General features: G+C 38.0%; 1 protein-coding gene across 3 annotated transcripts in view; it reads right to left on the reverse strand.

The window, feature by feature from the left end:
• Window positions 1-18,874, reverse strand: part of NOL4 (nucleolar protein 4) — a 162,247-nt gene that overhangs the window by 109,845 nt on the left and 33,528 nt on the right. The window lies entirely within an intron of this gene.

Raw genomic sequence — 18,874 nt, forward strand, 5'->3', positions numbered from 1 at the left:
GGTGAGGCTCTGCCTCCCCTGCCTCCCCTGACTGTACGTCACTGCCTTATACACCATACACACACAGACACACAGACACATGTGTTTATTTAAGGTTCCTACTGAATCTTAAAATAAATCAAAGTCTAGTTTCACCAAAATCATGCATAGATAGATGGATCCATAAGCATAATTGGAACATTTTATTTACTATCCCTTTGAATTGCCTGACTACTGTGTTTAAATTACAGGTAGTCCTCGACTTACAATAATTTGTTCAGTGACCATTTTAAGTTACAACAGCACCGAAAAAAAGTGAGTTAGTAGTAGAAAAGAAAAATGTGGTGGAGTGTTGGTACTCTATTAGCTGTAGTTGATTCAGCTGTGTAAGCCTCTTGCAAATGTGTGAGGACAAGTGCATAAATATTTGACCCAGTACTTGACAAATAACATATTTAGCAATGGTGAGGCCTCAGGTAAAATGCTGGCTCACATCCAAAGAGCATTAGACATCTGTGAAATCTTATACATAAATATTCAGGAATAAATCCACTTATGTTCGGTTGGATGTATTATTCTGTTAATAGTTATAGAAATTCAGCCAGTCAGATTAATACAATTAGATTCAGTTAACTTAAATGCTGCCACTTGAATGGAATTTACACATGGTTCACTTCAATGGACTGGGACTAATACTGTGCTTAGTCTGACCTGTTGAATCTGGAAAGCGCACCTGAGTGAGTTGGGGACGAGCCTTACTGCAGAATACTGAATATGTTCTCTGTCTTGATCTTGTATAATGCTGATGTGATACTATGGTTTTTGTTTTGTTTTGCTAGCAAATTTATGTTGCACACCATACAATTGCTATAAATCTATATTTGCTTTGCTGACTGGGGAATTCTGGGAATTGAAGTCCACCCATCTGAAAGTGGGCAAGGTTGAGAAACATTGGCCTAGAATATTTGTAATGTGTCTTACTGTAACCTTCAATTGAGCTTGTTGTGGTTGGAAGAAATTGTCTTATTTGCTCTTATTTTTCTCGCTCATTAAAGACATTTTTTTCTTTGCATGATATTTAAGGCTTTTTTCCATTAGGGATTTTTTTTAGATGACAGAAAGGAGGCTAGGAGGCTTCTTATTACTTCATTTCGCACCTTCTATAGTATTCTCTGTGGCTATGTTGAAACCCAGGGTGGGTTGCTGCCAGTTTTACTACCAGTTTGCAACCCATATGCGTTCAATGTAAATTGTTCTTTGCGCATGCGCAAAACAATTTACAGTGAGCTGCACACGCGCAGTCACTAAAAACCAAAATGGCAGCAGCCCAGAGGTGGGGAGGGTGGCGGTTCGGGGGCATGGCAGGCCTGGGTCACTGCTGGTTTTGCAACCCAGACCTGAATTCCACTACCGGTTCAGCCGAACCGGGCCGAACCAAGAGCAACCCACCTCTGGTTAGAACTGAACAGAAATTGGTGACATATAGCTCCTCCTCTTCTTCTTCCTATTCATCTTCTTCATTAGAAGGGACAGGAAGTATGATTGGAAGGTACATGTAAATCAGTACTTCATGTAGTGCTGCAAGTTTTTCTCTTTTCTTCCTGGTGTTTTGTTTTATGCTTCCTACCAGATCACAGTGTGGAAGGGACTGGTGATATCATAAAAAATTAACAATGCTCTCCTAAAAATGCTTGGGATGCTTCCTGTCATCAATGGCTGGGAATTTGTTAAAAAATAAATTCAGCCCTTCGCTGTGATCATGCCTTGCCAAAATCATTACAATATGTAACATAGAAAATTTTACAAAATTCCCTGTGTCATTTGTGTTAAGTAAATATGATCACTAAATCACTACATTTCTCCAATTACATCAATATTGCTTATATTGTCTGGCAAAACATCTCCAAAATTTTTGTCTTGAATCTTCCCTGATGCTACTTGGAGATTGAATTTATCAACCATGACACTGAATTACATATTTTTCTTTAAGATGCCTCTTTCCTTGATATTATTATAAAATTGCATCTTCAGCAAGATAGAATAATACCCATGAATAGGGTTACAAGATTTATGAAATAAAAATCTGAATGGCAGCAAAGATAAATAGAAACTTTATCTCTTTTTCGTTATCTCATGCCTTTCCATATTTATATAACCCTATCTTTGAGGAAAACAAATATACCCCAAACTACTAATCAATCCTTTATCAAAGTCATATCAGAGCAGCAATATATTCAATAAGTTATAGAGACATGGTGATCATCCTGCCAACCTAGCAGTTCGAAAGCAGGTAAATGCAAGAAGATAAATAAGTACCACTTCAGTGGGAAAATAATAGTATTCTGTGCACCTTTGGGGTATAGTCATGTCAGCCACATGACCACAGAACAACACTTTAACTGTGAATACGAAATGAGCATTGTCTTTTAGAGTTGGACACAACTGGCAGGGAAACATTCAGGGGTGGGATACTACCAGTGTAACAACCAGTTCACTTCACGTGCACATGCGTGATGTGTGCTGTGCGCATGTACGCAGTTACCTGTCACTTGACGAACAGCTGATTACACAGCAGGGGGGGCGGCAATCACACTTGTGTGTGTTGTGTGCACATGCACAGTTCGCTATTTCCTAATTAAAAAAAGGTATGAAGCAGGGGCGGGCAGGCAGCCCCAAATCGGTTCGCTCTCTCCTGCTTACCAGAACTACTGATTTGCCCAAACCGATCCAAACCGGTAGAATTCCATCCCTGGAAACATTTATCTTTTTATCTTCAGTAAGTTAGCCACAAAAATTAGTACATCACACATACACATTGCAAATGTGTTCTTTGTAGTAGAAAATGTTAAGTCAGAGACTGTTACAAAAGTGAAAATATTAATGATCAGTAATTTCTACATTTTTCATAATTAATGCTACAAACACATAATTATCCAGAACACATATGGCTTTGAAGCCATTCTCAGATAAAATGATTTAAAAAAATAACTTGCTCAAAACTCCGTAGCCATTGCCATTGTGTATTTTCAGAATCCTGGTGATCTTCCAGAAAGCCTAAATCTGGGAAACTAGGAGCTCATTAAATGGTTGTTTTAAGTACAGGGGAGTACACACAAGTAAGGACTACTTGTAAGATAGTTAGCCCTCCATTCAGTATTTAGTATTTATATTATACCCATGTAAGGCCAACTGATACCATAAGTAAAATCCAACAATATTATCCCCAGCTCTTCCAATACTGAACTGACAAGACATTAACACTCAATGTGTTGAAAACTAAAGTCAAGCATGACTATGAAAGAGTTAAGGGCATGATAGCTCCCTACTCCTTCCATTGATGCCATATGCATGTGCTTATTGTGCTTAAATGTTTAATTCAGGACTTGCTACAGGCCTTGCACTGGCTTCCACTTGGACTCAAGATACATTAAAGAGCTGTGGTGGCACAATGGTTAGAATGCAGTACTGTAGGTTAGTTCACTACTCACTCCAGGAGTATGATTCTGAACAGCTCAAGGTTGACTCAGCCTTCTGTCTTTCCAAGGTTGGTAAAATAAGGACCTGGATTGTTGGTGACAATATGCTTTTATGCAGTATATGCTATTTCAAAATTTTGGTTGTGTTGTATAAAGCCATTTATAGTTTAAATCTGGATATTGCAAGACTTACTCCAATCAGATCTTTTCTGACCTACTAGGTCATCAAAAGAGAAGCTACTCTTAATTACCTACTTTTAAGAAGGTAAAGGAAGTTAACACCTGAAAATGTTATTTTAGAACAGTCTCCCTGTGGAGATCAATAGGCCCTTTTCTTGTTTGCAGTCAGGAAGATGCTGAATGAGAAACTCACTAGAGCATTCTAGTCAGACTTTATTATTTGATCAGCTTTTAAGATTTTCTTTTATCTTGTTTATTTTTATAGTAAATGATTTTATTGTGTTTATATTATATAAACCGCTGAAAGATTATACTGATTGCAGCATGATACAAATGTTATAAATACATCAATAATCTATTTAGGAATTTTTGTTTCCTCTGAAACATACTGGGTTGGAGTAAATTTCTTTGATTAAAATCATCATCAAAACATTGTTTTTGTAGAGTCTATAAAATCATCAGTCTTAATTATAACAAAATATAATGAAGTACAAATAAAATTAGAAGCACTTCAATAAGCTGAATTACCAATGTAGCTCAGGGTTGAAATGAGGGGTCCTTGGTGCTCTCTGAGCTTGCTTGTTTTCTTCAGATGATTCATTACCCAAACTAGGTAACATCATGGTGCTAGACTAGCATTGATGATGTTACATAGTTTGGTAATAAAATGTCTGCAAGAAAACAAGCAAGATAAGATTATCAATTGTAACAGTGTTTAAAATTTAATGGGGGGGGGGGTACCTAAGGAATTCTTCCTCCTATTTACCTTCAATTTCAGTATTACATTAGAGGCTATTCATTTTTATTTTCTGGGAATATATAAAAAGCAAATCATAATCTACTACAATTATATTCTTCCCAATAGTGCTAAGTAAAGGAAGTAAGAAATCTTCTAAGCAATACCTATTCAGAAGAAGCAAAATTGTCTAATAAAAAATCTTAGATTTTATTAGATGTACCTTGACACAAACTATCTTGAGAGATGTCATATAAATAGAATTATGGCTTTTAACTTCTCAAACTTTTTTAGCTATGAGTTAACGTATCTAGGGAAGTTAGCAATGGGCATCCATAGAAGAAATGGAAAACAAATATTGACGTGTGTGTAATGATGAGACAAATGAAGTTTTGTACAGTACTTGTAACAGATATCAAAATGCAAGAATGTAATGGCAGCATTTGTATGATGACGTTGTTCCTCATACGTCATCATTTTGGTGTCACAATAGTTTGTACAAACACTGCAAGGATGGCTTTTTTATTTGTGACATGAAGTGACATCTGCTTAAAAACAGAAGCAATTGTAAGGTTCAAAAAATGGGCAGTGATGTTAGTATTCTCTCCAAATCTCTGCTTTCAAGATTTCCTCTGAGTGGGTTTTCATGTTCACAATCCCCCTGTGATTTCCTAAGTCAGCTGGTAAAACACAAATCAAATACAAATTCCCTTTAGCTTATTAGATTCATCCCAAATCCCTTCCTTTTTGGATTCCAATTGTTCTCCCAGACCTGGAAAAATTCACTATTGGCTAGTGTTAAGTCCTCGAGGCAACGACGCCATTGACTATCATTGCCGGCCCCTGATTGGTTGAGACGCAAGCAGCCAGCTGGCGGGAGAATGCAACCATTCTATTGTTTCAGCGTCTGACAGCTGTAGTATAAAAAGGGCTGTCAGCTGTCAAATGTTGCTGTTTGCTGGGTTGAGGTTTGCCTTACATTTTTCTGTGTTATACTGTTAATAAAGGTTGTGTTAGCTTCAACCTGCCTTGCCTCAGTTCCTGTCTGCCTCATTCTCCCTACAGAACACTAGCGACGAAGGTGGGATCAGGACTGAGGTAAAGGAAAAACTAAGTCACTAATAAGAGCTGCCTCAAGTCACAGGCGACGAGAAGTCGCTCCAAGGCTAATTCCTCAAGTTCCGTCCTTCTAAGGATGGCTAATCTACCAGCATTCACGGCATTCAGCCCAGCCACCGAAACATGGGATGCCTACCTTGCGCGGTTCGAGTGCTTCCTGGAGGCAAACGACTTCACCGGTTTGTCCAGTGGCCGTAAAAGAGGATAGTTTCTCAGCGCATGTGGCCACGAGATGTTTGCAACAGCCAGGGTTTTAGCAGCCCCTCAATCCATCCATTCGATGCCTTGGGAGACTCTTTTGGAGAAACTTAAAAATCATTACTCTCCAACTCCCTCGCGCATAGCCAGACATTATGCGTTTAGGCAGAGGACCCAGAGAGAAGAGGAATCTGTGAGCGATTACATGGCTTCCCTCAGACAGTGGCCCTGCACAGTGACTTTCTTGTGCTGGATGGTGCCGTTAGAAGAGCTGGTCTGTGGTATCAAAGACCTCAGACTTCAGCAACGCTTGCTGGCACGAAAAGAGCTGAGCCTTCAGGCAGCCGTGGATGAAGCCACGTCATATGAAATGTTGGACAAATCCACCGCAGAAATTCAGAGATTTCTGCCACTGGCCACCCATGCCAGCAGGGGCCATGCTGTCCACCATGAAGAAGAGGATGAAGAAGACTTCTTGGACGAGGAAGAAGAGATTAGCTGCCTCAAACTGGCCACCAGGAAAAAATGGACTCAGGCTGATTTTTTACCTCAGGCGGGTTGCCTGAGTTGTGGCAGGAACCATGCAAGGTCAGTCTGCAGGTTCAAAGCCGCAATATGCCATTGGTGTGACAGGAAAGGACACTTAGCCAAGGTCTGCAGAGCGGCCATGCCAATCGCTGACCGACCTCAGGAGCACGCCTTATCTAGACAATTCGTAAAAAGACTTCCCAAACACTGCCGACTCAGCTGGGTAGTCTCCTGATGTTCCACAGGACTCTCCACCAGCAGCTCCCCCTTTGGTCACCGCCCCTGAACTAAGGCGATCTGGGTGGAGCCGACGCCGGCTAACGTATTTGGCTGACTACGCATGTGCTAACTGGGAGGAGAGAGGTGTTAAGTCCTCGAGGCTACGACGCCATTGACTATCATTGCTGGCCCCTGATTGGTTGAGACGCAAGCAGCCAGCTGGCAGGAGAATGCAGCCATTCTATTGGTTTAGCGTCTGACAGCTCTAGTGTAAAAAGGGCTGTCAGATGTTGCTGTTTGCTGGGTCGAGGTTTGCCTTACATTTTGCCGTGTTATACTGGTTTTTTTTAAGAATTTTATTAGTTTTTACAAACATTTATAGGAAGGGGTAAATAGGTATGCAAAAAAATTTGACAGCTACATTGTGCGAAAGGTAGAAATCCCCCCAAATCTCACAACTTTTACAGAAAAAAAAAACCAAAAAGTAAGAGATAAACATTGGCAGCTTTTTGTTTTACATTGTATCAAGCATATATTCAATCATCTCATATGTCACTTCCAACAATTACATTATATCAACAATTGCAATAATGTTTCAAATATACTTATTTTTGTGACCTGAGTCTTTTCAATATTGCTTCCTCCCCCATCTTCTGGCAGAGCCACGGCCCCTCCCTCCTTCATATCTTGTATACTGTCCCCTGTTCCATCTAAAAGAGCACTGTGTTTTTTAATGAAGGCCTCCGCCACCGCAACTGTGTTAATTCTAATTCTGCTGCCCTCCCAGAAAATCAACATTCCTTCTGGCAATAACCATCTAAACCAAACTCCTTTATTATATAGTTTCTTCGATAAAGAGGAATATTTCTTCCTCTTATCTCTTACTTTCTTCGGAATTTGCTTAAGAATGGTTATTTCTTTATCTTTATATTTTAATGGACCCACCCTTTGAGCTCCTAAGACCTCATCTCTTGTAGTCTTTCTAATAAATTTAACATGTACTTCCCTTGGAACATTGTGTGTTCTAGCATATGCTGAATTGATCCTATAAATCAAATCAATATCCCACCACAGCTGTTCTTTATCTCTTTTGATATATTCTGCTAAAATTGTAGCCATGATCTCCTTGAGATCTTCATTTTCTGTCTCTGGTAAGTTTTGAAATCTAAGAAAAAAAGACATTCTTTCAAGGTCCGTTTTTATCATAAAATTTTCAATTTCTCTATTCCCCTTCTGGACTATCTTGACCTCCTCCCTCAACCCAGTCGTGTCTTCCTCCAACACACCAATTCTCTGTTTATTTTGTGTTGCTTGTTGTTGCGCTTCTCTGACCTGTTCATTTAGGTCTGCCAATTGTTTTTTCAGTTCATCTTATCCCTTCATAATAGTTTGAAACATTTGAGCAACAGATAAGTCCTTTGAACTCTCTTCAGTTGTTTTAGGTTGTAGAAATGAGGCAATTTGTGTCTGTTGTGTAATCGGGCTAGACGTAGAGGATGTCGGGGCCGAAGATGCCTTCCCAGGCGGTGGCTTTTTAGGTCCCATATTAAGTTCAGAGATAGCTATAAATCTTGTACAAAAGAAATGGCATCTGTGGAATGCACAGCTGGGAGAGTTCATGGAGGCAAACAAGCCCAGAAGTAAAAGTTAGTCCTCATACACAGTTCCAAGCCAGGGGATAAGAATCAAATACTCCAAATCCAAAGGGACCACATAACAAGAGAGGCTCCAGGAGATCTCCGGGGTGTAGGATGATATAAAACCAGAAATTCTTTCAAAGGGGAAACTTCATTCATAAGATCAAAGAAGAAGGAGGAAGTTGGCCATCTTGGCTCTGCCTTCACAGGGGATCAGGGAGCCAAATGTCCAAAGTTTCCATAAGGTGGATTAGAAAAGCAACTCAGCAGTCATTTCTTGCAATTGTAGCAAAAATCATTCTCCCATTACTAGTAGAAGTGAACAGGTAGCTTTTAACTCTCTCTCTCTCTCTCTCTCCTCCGAGAGAGAGAGATATTCCAAATGCCGCCTTTTCCAAGGGGGTGGTGGAAAATCCCCCCTCCAATCTTACAACTTCAAAGAATTGAATCCACAATTTAAAGAAGCTGCTGTTTATCAATTACATAGAATTAAAAGAGATTGAGGCAAACCTCTCACCTCTCACACTTCAGCTGTAACATCTGATTCATTCTTTCCTTCCGGAATCCGTTCGGCGAAGACGCACAGTGACACCATGCAACCCCCCGTTCCCTGGCTCCTGGGGCGAAGCTGGAACCCCCCCGTGGCTGCCGCCGATCCAGGGGTCCCAACAAGCCGCCCTACGGCAGTGGGCCCCTCCAAGTCCCCCTGTGCTCCTAAAAGGAGCCCACCGAAGAGACGAGCAGCGGACGCACACGTCCATTGCCTTCAGGGACCGGAAGTCTTCTCCCCGTGTTATACTGTTAATAAAGGTTGTGTTAGCTACAACCTGCCTTGCCTCAGTTCCTGTCTGCCTCATTCTTCCTACAGAACAGCTAGAGTTTCCCAGATTACATCGCTTGAATATAACTGCATCGATTTGAATCAAGATTGTTTTAAAACCTAATTACTATTTGGGGCATTCATTAAGGAAATGAACTAATAAGTAATAACCCCCTGTCTTCTGCAATGTGAGGTACCCTAAATTAATATTTCAGAAAAATTAACAATTTAGGGGAAATGTTACTAAATAAAAGCACAAGTGCATTTTTTTTTGCAGAGAGTCATTTAAAAAAAAAGCAGTGTTTAAATTAATAACAGTAAGAAACTGCAGAAAAGTGTTAATATTTCTATTTCTATATATATATATATATTCTCACTCCCAGATCATTTAATTTGTTATAAAATAATCAGTTTATGGGAAGACAAGCAACAATTTATACAGTTGTCACAGAAAAGACCTCAGGCTAATACAGAGCTTCTCTCCGCTAGTTGGGCAATAAATTATATTCAAATTACTGCACTGGCTTTGAATCCTTGTTAATATCTCAAATTTTTCATTCAGATCTAGAAGATAAATAGATAGATAGATAGATAGATAGATAGATAGATAGATAGATAGATAGATAGATAGATAGATAGATGATAGATAGATAGATGATAGATAGATGATAGATAGATGATAGATAGATGATAGATAGATAGAATCAAATATGATTCATAGTTTGTTAGTTATTATACTTCTAAGTACCAGATTTTATTCTCTTTCTGTTTCAGTTTAGACTGTGCTAGAGGGATTAATCCTATAATGTCAAACTAGATGATCTAATCATCTCCATCTATGATTTTGCAATGCAGCAGCTGTACAACAGCTTGTTGTAAACAGGTTCATTGTCTCCACACTGTTCCCAGTGGACAACTGCCTCTTTCCCAAAACCACAGCTATAACATACTATTAATTGTCACTGGGCCTAGCAGTCTCGGAGAAATCAAAGGGAAGTCCACAAGGTCCACCACTTCTGTATCCCCTACATCCAATGCTACAGGCAGATCTGCCATTCTGAATTACTTTTTTTTTTTATTTTGTACCCCTTTGTTTATGCCAGTAACAAGAAACAATTGTGATAGCCTAGCAGTTGAATAGGATTGAAGTAATAAACAATAATTATTTACAAATTATAGTACAATCAGATATTATACTTCTGGCTGACATGGAAGAAAAAAAATGCAGGATCAAATAACACATCCACTAGCCCTCCTTCAAAAGATCAGATTCTTCTATTGGAGAAAAAACACGTAAGAAAACTTAAATAGCTTTGCTTCAGGTTATCTATGGAACACCTTTCCAATACAAAGCAATTTATCTATTAAGATGTTTGAGAGAGGCTCTTCTCTTTGCCCCACATCTTAAAATGTGTTTCATAGAGATATAAGAAAAGCCTTCGGCTATGCTATCATCTACAAGGGGCTTGATTTGATTTAGCCTGTTGGGTAACCTTGGGTCAGTCACTCTCTCTAAGCCCAACTCATCAGTTGTTGTTGTAGAAGGAAGGTGTGTGGGATATGTTCACTGCCTTGAGTTATGTGGAAAAATAATAAATATGAATATAAATAAATAAACAACAAACTTGGCACTGAAATGGAAAAAAAGTGTATACCAAGTGAACCTGACACAGAAGGGAGTCCCAAAATGTATGTAAATTATGATAGCTAGGACATTCAAAGTAGAGCTTTCTACAATCTGGGATTCATATACAAAAGATTGCAGAATATAGATATGAGGTGAAAAGAAGTCTCAACCCTCCTGTAGCCAATCCAGTACAGAAGAGAAAGTAAGAAATATTTGCATCATGATAAATATGTATATTTGTATAAATAACAAATGTTCATTGTCCCTGATTAGTTCCCATGAACATCCACCAGATGGAATTCAGAATCACAAAATAAAACTACTGCTTTTACATTTCAATTCATAAGGAAATGACTGAAGTATTTTTAGTATATGATGCTGAAAAACTCAAATATGCCTTATTAGCTGATATTCAGAGAAATCTCTTTTACAAACTGTGCAGATTTTTATTTAAATCAAAGCAAGGAAAAGTGTTGAGGAAGGGACAGTATGCATCTTTAATATTTTTAAAGCGGCAGTGAGATATAGTGCTACTGAAAATGCAATATACATTTCTGTTTATAGCTATCATTTGTGGATATCAATCCATCCACAAAACAAACTCCATCAGTAGTAATAGAATGTAAGAAATATCAAATTCTAAACATGCAAGAATAGACTTTGTCATGTGGCATTACATGATGAATGGCTGTTATAGTTCATTTCTAATTTTATTTTGAAATGTTCAGCTGATCTAATTGAATAATAGGCTTTTCTTTCTTTTGTTAACCTACAGATTATCTCCAGTAGAGGGAGTTGTATATTTCTTCTGGAATTTCAATAAGTGTTCATGTTTATTTTCTGTCATTGTGATGAAAATCCAAAGATGAACAAGAAAAGTATTTCAGTGATGTATATTAAATGTATTTAGCAAGAAAATTTGATGGCAGGTGCACCGAGGCAGTCATAGTATGGATCCCACTTGATAAAAAGCATCCACAAAAGTGACCTAAAACAAGACGGAATTTCGACATCAGCAAGTATTGCCGGCCCAATCAGGACTGTATTTGTTGAAAACATGCGGAAGAGGCCTTCATCCTGCAGTAGATAGACAATGGCTAAAAACGAGTGAATGAATGTATATTAAAATGTCACAATATAAAACATGTAAATTAATATTGTGGCTGACTGCTACTGCTGACGTTTTTCTCTCCCCATATTCTGCTGATGCTAGAAATTTTAGTAAGGCCACAACATATAGAATCAGCCTCCCTGTTGAACAAGCTGATTATGATATTAGTAATCTCTCTATTGACTGACATGATTAGTCTGCTATCAGATAGAACCATCAGGTATCAGTACTTGCCTTCCTTGCATTTATTGACAACTGTTACTTGGCAGAACTCCAAGTCTGATCAAAACTTTAATCAGTATTTTTTAAAATTTCATTCCACATATACAAGATTATCCATGTCCTGTTACTTTCCGATTCAATATCACAATATTTTGTATACGGACCTATTTCTTTAGACTGCACAACAATTTAATTAGTGCAAAATGCAGGATACATATTACAGCCAAACTTAGAAATCATATAAATTTTTGTTTTGTTTTTTCTTTGTTTTTTACCATTTCAAGTTGTCCAAACTACCCCATCCAAGGTAATTTCTGTTTTATTGTCTTTGGATCACATTTTGTTGTTTCAGATTTATTGGCTTTTTGTTTATTTCTAGCCACTGTTCAAAATACCAATTTATGAAACACAATATATGAATATAAGTTGTTAAAAGGTTTGGGCCCAGGTATTAAAGAACTGGCTTTTTCTCATATAAGCCTGTCTGTCAGCAGTATTTATCTTTTGCAGTCTAAAATATTTAGAGATCCACCATCAAGAGATATACATTTGCCTGAGGCCTCTATACTATAACTCCCAACTACAGAATGGTCTCTCAAGAGATGTTAGATTGGCCTCCTTTGCTGATGGTTTTTAGACAAGTTGTCAAAGTATTTGACCTATTTCAGATCATACTTGCTGTTCATTTGTCTTTTTAACTGTCATATAATACATTTTAAAAAAAATCTTAATATTAAAGGTAAAGGACAAGGGATCTTTTAAAAGCTTCATATCTGAATTCAAGTACTTCTACAAATGAAATAATAATTAGACATTCAATGTAGATTAACAAGCAAATTAACTATTTTAATGATATAAAAGAATAATGTAAGCCATCACAAGACCAGACTGTATTCTATCCCTAACAGAAATGATGAATTTGCCTCAGCATCCAGTCTGTGCCCCTCACATTCCTTGTCTGACAATTCCTGTAACTTTATGGAAATGTCAGAAGAAGGAAATTCTGGTGGAGGCATGATGAGGAAAAAAAAAGTCTTCTTGAAGAGCAGAGACTATGATTGTGGCAAAGTCCAAAGAATCAATGAGTAGACTGGTGTTCATGACTCCCCCGAACGCTTCCACAGACACCTCTTCAGATGTCAGTTAAGAGGAAGATGAAGCAGTTCCAGGCACATCAGAAAAGGGGAGTTGGTCAATGGCAGCCATCTAAGACTGATTTGGCTGAATCATAGCAGGATAACCTTGAGGCTTCAGCTGGAGAAAGTACACAGCTGCAGCCAGTCAGTGATAAGAAAGAGGAACTGCCTTCTGCACCTGATCCAAGAACACGTAGGGCAGAGAAAAGACAGAGCAGCAAAGGCCAGCCCATTTATTTGTAAGGAGGCAGCCTTGCCCTTGATTGGCTGCACCAGAAGCTGGCTATTTAACTGAGGGCTAGTATTGTCTTCATTTGAGTAACGTGTGGAACTCACTGGAGTTGAGCTTGTGCCGGCACAGGGAATTGCTGGGGAATTCCAACTCAGGCTTAGAAGCCTTAATAAAGACACCTTACCACCTGTGTGTGTGCACACGCACATGTGTGTGTGTGGGACAGCACACTGGTTCCTCACAGCCTCTACGGATAAATACTCTGGACACCTGCTCCATACAGCTGCTTTCAAAACAGTTGCTCCTTATGAAGAGACCACAGCATAGCAGTTTCCAGCAGGTGTGAGTCCTGGGAGACAATGGGATAATCATCAAGTTTCCAACTGTGGCCAAGGTCCATTAAAGTTTGCTAACCCCATTTCCAATCACCCCTGTAAATTTCTTATTTAAATATCTTAAGCATATCAGAGGACTTTGGAATGACATGTCTGAAAAGCAGGGGTGGGTTCTGGCAGAGAGTACTGCCGGTTCGCTCAGGAATGCGCCTTGTGCACAATACAACTAAAATTGCTCTGCACATGTGCAGAAGCAAAAAACAAGATGGTACTGCCTATGGCGCCGCCAGGAGAACTGGTTTGGGGGTATAGCAGGCCTGGGTCACTGCCAGTTCCCGCGACCCAGGCCGCCAAGCTGCTACCGATTCAACCGAACCGGTCCAAACTGGTAGGAACCCACCACTGCTGAAAAGTCATTTTGTGAGTTTATCTTTATTCCTGAACAAAAGAAAAATTAAGAATAAATTTAAGAACTTAAAGATTTTAAAATATACAGCAAAAAACTAAAGATGATTTTGAACAAAAAAGTTGTAAATGAATTAAGGATCCAGACAAATTTGGAATAGTGAAACTTTTACTATAAGATTTTGGAATTAACTATTAAAATAAACAGCTTTTGTGAGAACCAGAATTTTGACTAACACAAATCATAACAGAGATGAGAGATCTTATAATTTAAATTGGACACTAGAGAAGATTAAATTACAGACATGACAGAAAAAATACTTTTAGGATTAGGATTAGGATTTACAAAATGACATGAAATATTCATTTGAAATATTAAAGGAGATCTTCAAATGGTACCAGAAATGAGTAACAAAAGTATCAGTAATGATGTCTACTTCTATGGCTAAACTATGCCTAAAAGATGTTAATGAAGGAATTACAAATGGGTAACAACTTTTGTTTGATACAGCAATAGTAGAATCAAAAATATTGGATTAAAATAGTATGAATTACAAAATAGGCAAGGCATTGAAATTGGAAACACAAATGACAGGGAAAAGTGTGGATTACAAGAGCCAAGAGGATGATCCTGATAAGGACTTTTTATTGGATGCACAAAAGAAGCTGGTTAAAGCTTTGGAAATCAAAGGAGAAATACAAAAGACAAGACAAGACATTGACCTGGATAATGATTTTCCAATTTACAAAAGAGGCTAGCTAAAGCCTTGAAAAAGCTTTCTCAAGAAAGGGGAGGGGGGGAAGCAGACAACATCTGAATGAATTAAAGATCAAGATAAAGAAAGGAATATAAAGTTATTATAGTTTGAGGAAGTCATGTTTTTATTCAGTTCTGGTTACCCTTTAGAGACTTTTTGCTGACACGGGGGCTGAAAAAACTAAGGATTTATGGTTTTGTATACAGAGAAGGCATGAGTTATGAAAAGAAGAAATATTTGCTTGTAACTTTGTAGGAGGTGATGAGTTATCAATTTTTATTACTTATGATGAAGTTTGGAAGATACTTCTTTACATTTTTTATTGTGCTTTTTCCTTTTTTATTTCTTTGCACTGTTTAGTTTTTCTCATCTCTTTTTCCTTTTCTTAATTTAATTTGTATTGGTGCTTACTATTGTATTTTAAACTTTTAATAAAACATGTATAATTCAGAAATATCAGAAGAAGGCTTTTTTGGTTATTGGAACTGCTAGTCATTGTATTAGAAAAATAAAAACAAAGCAGTCTCATTTTTAGTTTTAAAAACTTTGTGTAAAACTTTACTTTTAGAAATGAAAAAGGATGCATTATTTCATAAAAGCTGCTTCAAAGCTTCTTACAAACCTTCATTGAAGTAAAGTACCCCTTTGACACATTTCTATATTTAGCTAATTTTATAGTGCATTTTTTTGGAAACTAACGGGTACTGCCATTTTTTTTCTTGTCCCTGAAGCTATTAAGTATTTAATTGATACAATGATGAAACCTAAACCCTAAACCTAAACATTATGAAACACTAAAATCTGAAAGCGAGGAATAATTCACATCAAAACAATTGCTGGTAGGAATCTGATTAGTGCAGACCTGGAGGAAGCAAAGGGGACCCATCTAAATAGTACTTTAGATTATAACTATTCCGTGAGTAGTGAGGGCTATAATAATATGAACATTATTATTCTGATAAGATTTTAATATAAAGTATTAGTCACCATATGCACATGATGAATCTCATTTCAAACCTTCCTGTGCTGTGGGTCACCACTTTTTCTGGTAATCTCTTTTAGTTTTCCAGAGAAGGCATGATGGATTTTCAATGAAGACAAGGACTTAGAATGTGTCTCCATGACAATATTTTGTTCTTATAGATACATCAAATAAAAGAGCCATTTTTGCAATTTTATGGATATTTCCTGAAATTGGTCTCATAATGTGATCCTAATATGAACCAGGATACACCAAGTGTTGGTTTTATCCTTCAACAGGTGATCTAATAAAGAATAATACACTAGCATCTTTTTAAAACTTCTGTAAACTTCTTTTGTTATAAACTAATCATAATGACCAAGATCTGCTTAATTATATCTCAGGACTTGTGTGTGTGTGTGTACATATAGAAATACTTACACTTAACAAGATGAGTGTATGTATTATCAGCTATATATTGACTTTAAAAAAAAATTCCAAAAAATGCAAACTATGATGAACTTACATTCAATTATGGTTTCTTACCCCTCTTCACACATCCATGAATATGTGCAGGCACTCAAACAAAAGAGTTTGTACCTTCTTGGCTGATAAGGGAAGCAAATCTTAGTTTACATTTCCTTAGGAAACATTTCTAATAGGAAACAAGTGGTTCCAGATGATGTGGTACACATTATTTTTGTTCAGACGTTCTATCAGATGCCATGTTGGTATTAGTGGTGGAGCTTCAGACAGAACTTTAGGGAAGACCATTGAGGTTTGCAAAATACCTGGCAACTATACAGGTAGTTCTCAATTACTACACAGTACATAGTACTATCCAGGTACAGGCATGTTAAGTGATGCAGCCATAAAAGGGATGTCACATGATCACATCATTTAGTGATGATAATCACAGCAGTCCCCATTGCCATCATTAAGGAAAGATCATAGGCTGTTAAGCAAGGACCACACATGACAATGATTTGCGACTTCCTGCTGCTTCCAAAAAGCAAAGCCAATGGCAAATCCAGTAAGAAGTTACAAGTTCCAGGTGACACATGAGGAGGCCAGCAGGAGGTAATTGCTATGTATAGCTGGGCAGAGGAGAGAATGCTACAGTGCCATGCAAGCATAGGCAGATTGAGAAGAGGTGATGTGGTGCCATGCAGGTACAGGCAGGCAGGGGATGGGGTGCTGTTGACTTTCAGCTTGCAGGAAGCAAGCAGGGGAGGTCACAAATGGTTACAATCTGACCATAGGATGCTGCAACCATAAATGTGAGCTGGTTTCCAAGCACCAAAATTATAATCATGTAACCGCAGAGTTGCTGTAATGGCCTAAGCTTGGAGGACTGATTGAAAGTAACACTTATTCAGCATCATCACAACTTCAAACAGTTGCTAAGGACTGAGGATTACCTATAATGGAGCAGACAGCAATGGTTGTTGAAGATGATTTATGGATTTTTATAAAGTCAAATGGAGACTGGGAAACATGAGTTTGATATGGCAGTTTTGTACTTCTGAATAGAGTTGTTCAAAGTATAATGAAGACCAGAAGAGGATGCAGAGCACTTTGAGACAATATTTAAGTAATGCAGAAACATGGTCCAGTGCTAGAAGATGGTTCACCCTTGCTGTTGGATGAGATGGCACTTTCCTATTCAAGAACTTGGGAGTTCTCCTAGACTTGCAATTACTGCTGAAAATACAGGAGGTAACTGTAAATAGGAGGATCATTGCATGGGTTTATATTGTGTGCCAGTTGAGCCCCTTGTTAGAATAGAAAACTCTCTATATGGTTACCCATATCCTAGCCATTTCACAATTTGACTATTGTAATATGTTGAAGCTGCCCCTGAAGACCACCCAGGAGCTACAGCTGAACCAAAATGCAATCGAAGGCATCTTTACAAGCTATGTGTCATAAATACTCCACAAGCTGCAATTCGTTGCTTCTGGGTGCAACAAAAGGTATGAAATGCTATTATAAAGACATAAAATAAAGTAAATAAAACAAAACAAAACAAGAAGCCAAGGGCTATTAGCAAAAAACAGGCCAACTATCAGTTTGAGAGAGAGAGAAAATTACCATCAAGCTCTGTAAGCTTTTCATTAATTCTAGAATTAGGTTCTAGGTAGGATTAAAAATATCATACATACTGTATATGTCAAACGTGCACCATAAGCTGCATATACACCCAGGCCTAGAATTACCTAATTCTGAGATCTTGAATTCCAGGAAAAATGCTCTCGTTGCAGAAGACAGGAGAAATCATCTAAAGTGGTATTGAATTTGTTTATTGTACAAGCTACATTGTACAGAATTTCAATCCAGTACCTTGTGGAATAGGAGTGTGTGTACACATATATACATACACACACACACACACACACACACACACACACACACAACCAAGGCACCCTCCCAGGCAAGATTAAAAGAGTTTATCACGTGTAATTGTCAACGGTCATACATTCAATACAGAAACATGTGGCTGCTTCTTTTAATCATATATGCATATATGCTATTCTAGAGTAGAATCATGAAAAGTGCATACAATCATAATCCATCATGTTGCTGTAATAGCATAAAACTGTGTTCACAGGACGGGAGATCATGCATTACACTAACGAAGTATAACTATTGCTTCCCTGCATCAGACCAAACCCATAATCCCTTTATTCATAGGAAGAGCACTCCATGCAGAGCCAACTTGAAATTATATATGCAGAAAGGGCAAGACTTCACTGCAGATCCAATCTGCAACATTGCATGGAAGACTTCCAATCTCAGAAAAAGAAAACGCTGTGCATAATATAGACTTATGTTCTGTTGCTTAATATGTGGAATTAGGAAGAGGGCTGGTATTAAGAGCAGTGAAGCCTATTCTTAGTGTGGAACTCATCTTGCCTGAAACACACCTGAATGGAACTCAGGTCCAAGACTTGGGCTTTTAAGAGAAACCGGCCCAAAGCTTCAACTGCTCACCAAGACAGCATGAAGATGACCAGGCCCTTTTTCTTCTCAGGACTCAATATTCCTTATACATGATGTATGCCTGTCAGCATCAGCACCATGTACAAGTTAATTCTGCCCACAGAAATATGTCTGTAAGTACCACAAAGAAGATGGGAAGTTGCTCCCTTAGATTTTTTTTCCTTTCTCTTTTGAAATATTTCTTTTTCTTTT

Source organism: Natrix helvetica (assembly GCF_964273705.1).
Source record: "Natrix helvetica genome assembly, chromosome: 4".
Classification (NCBI taxonomy): Eukaryota; Metazoa; Chordata; class Lepidosauria; order Squamata; family Natricidae; genus Natrix; species Natrix helvetica.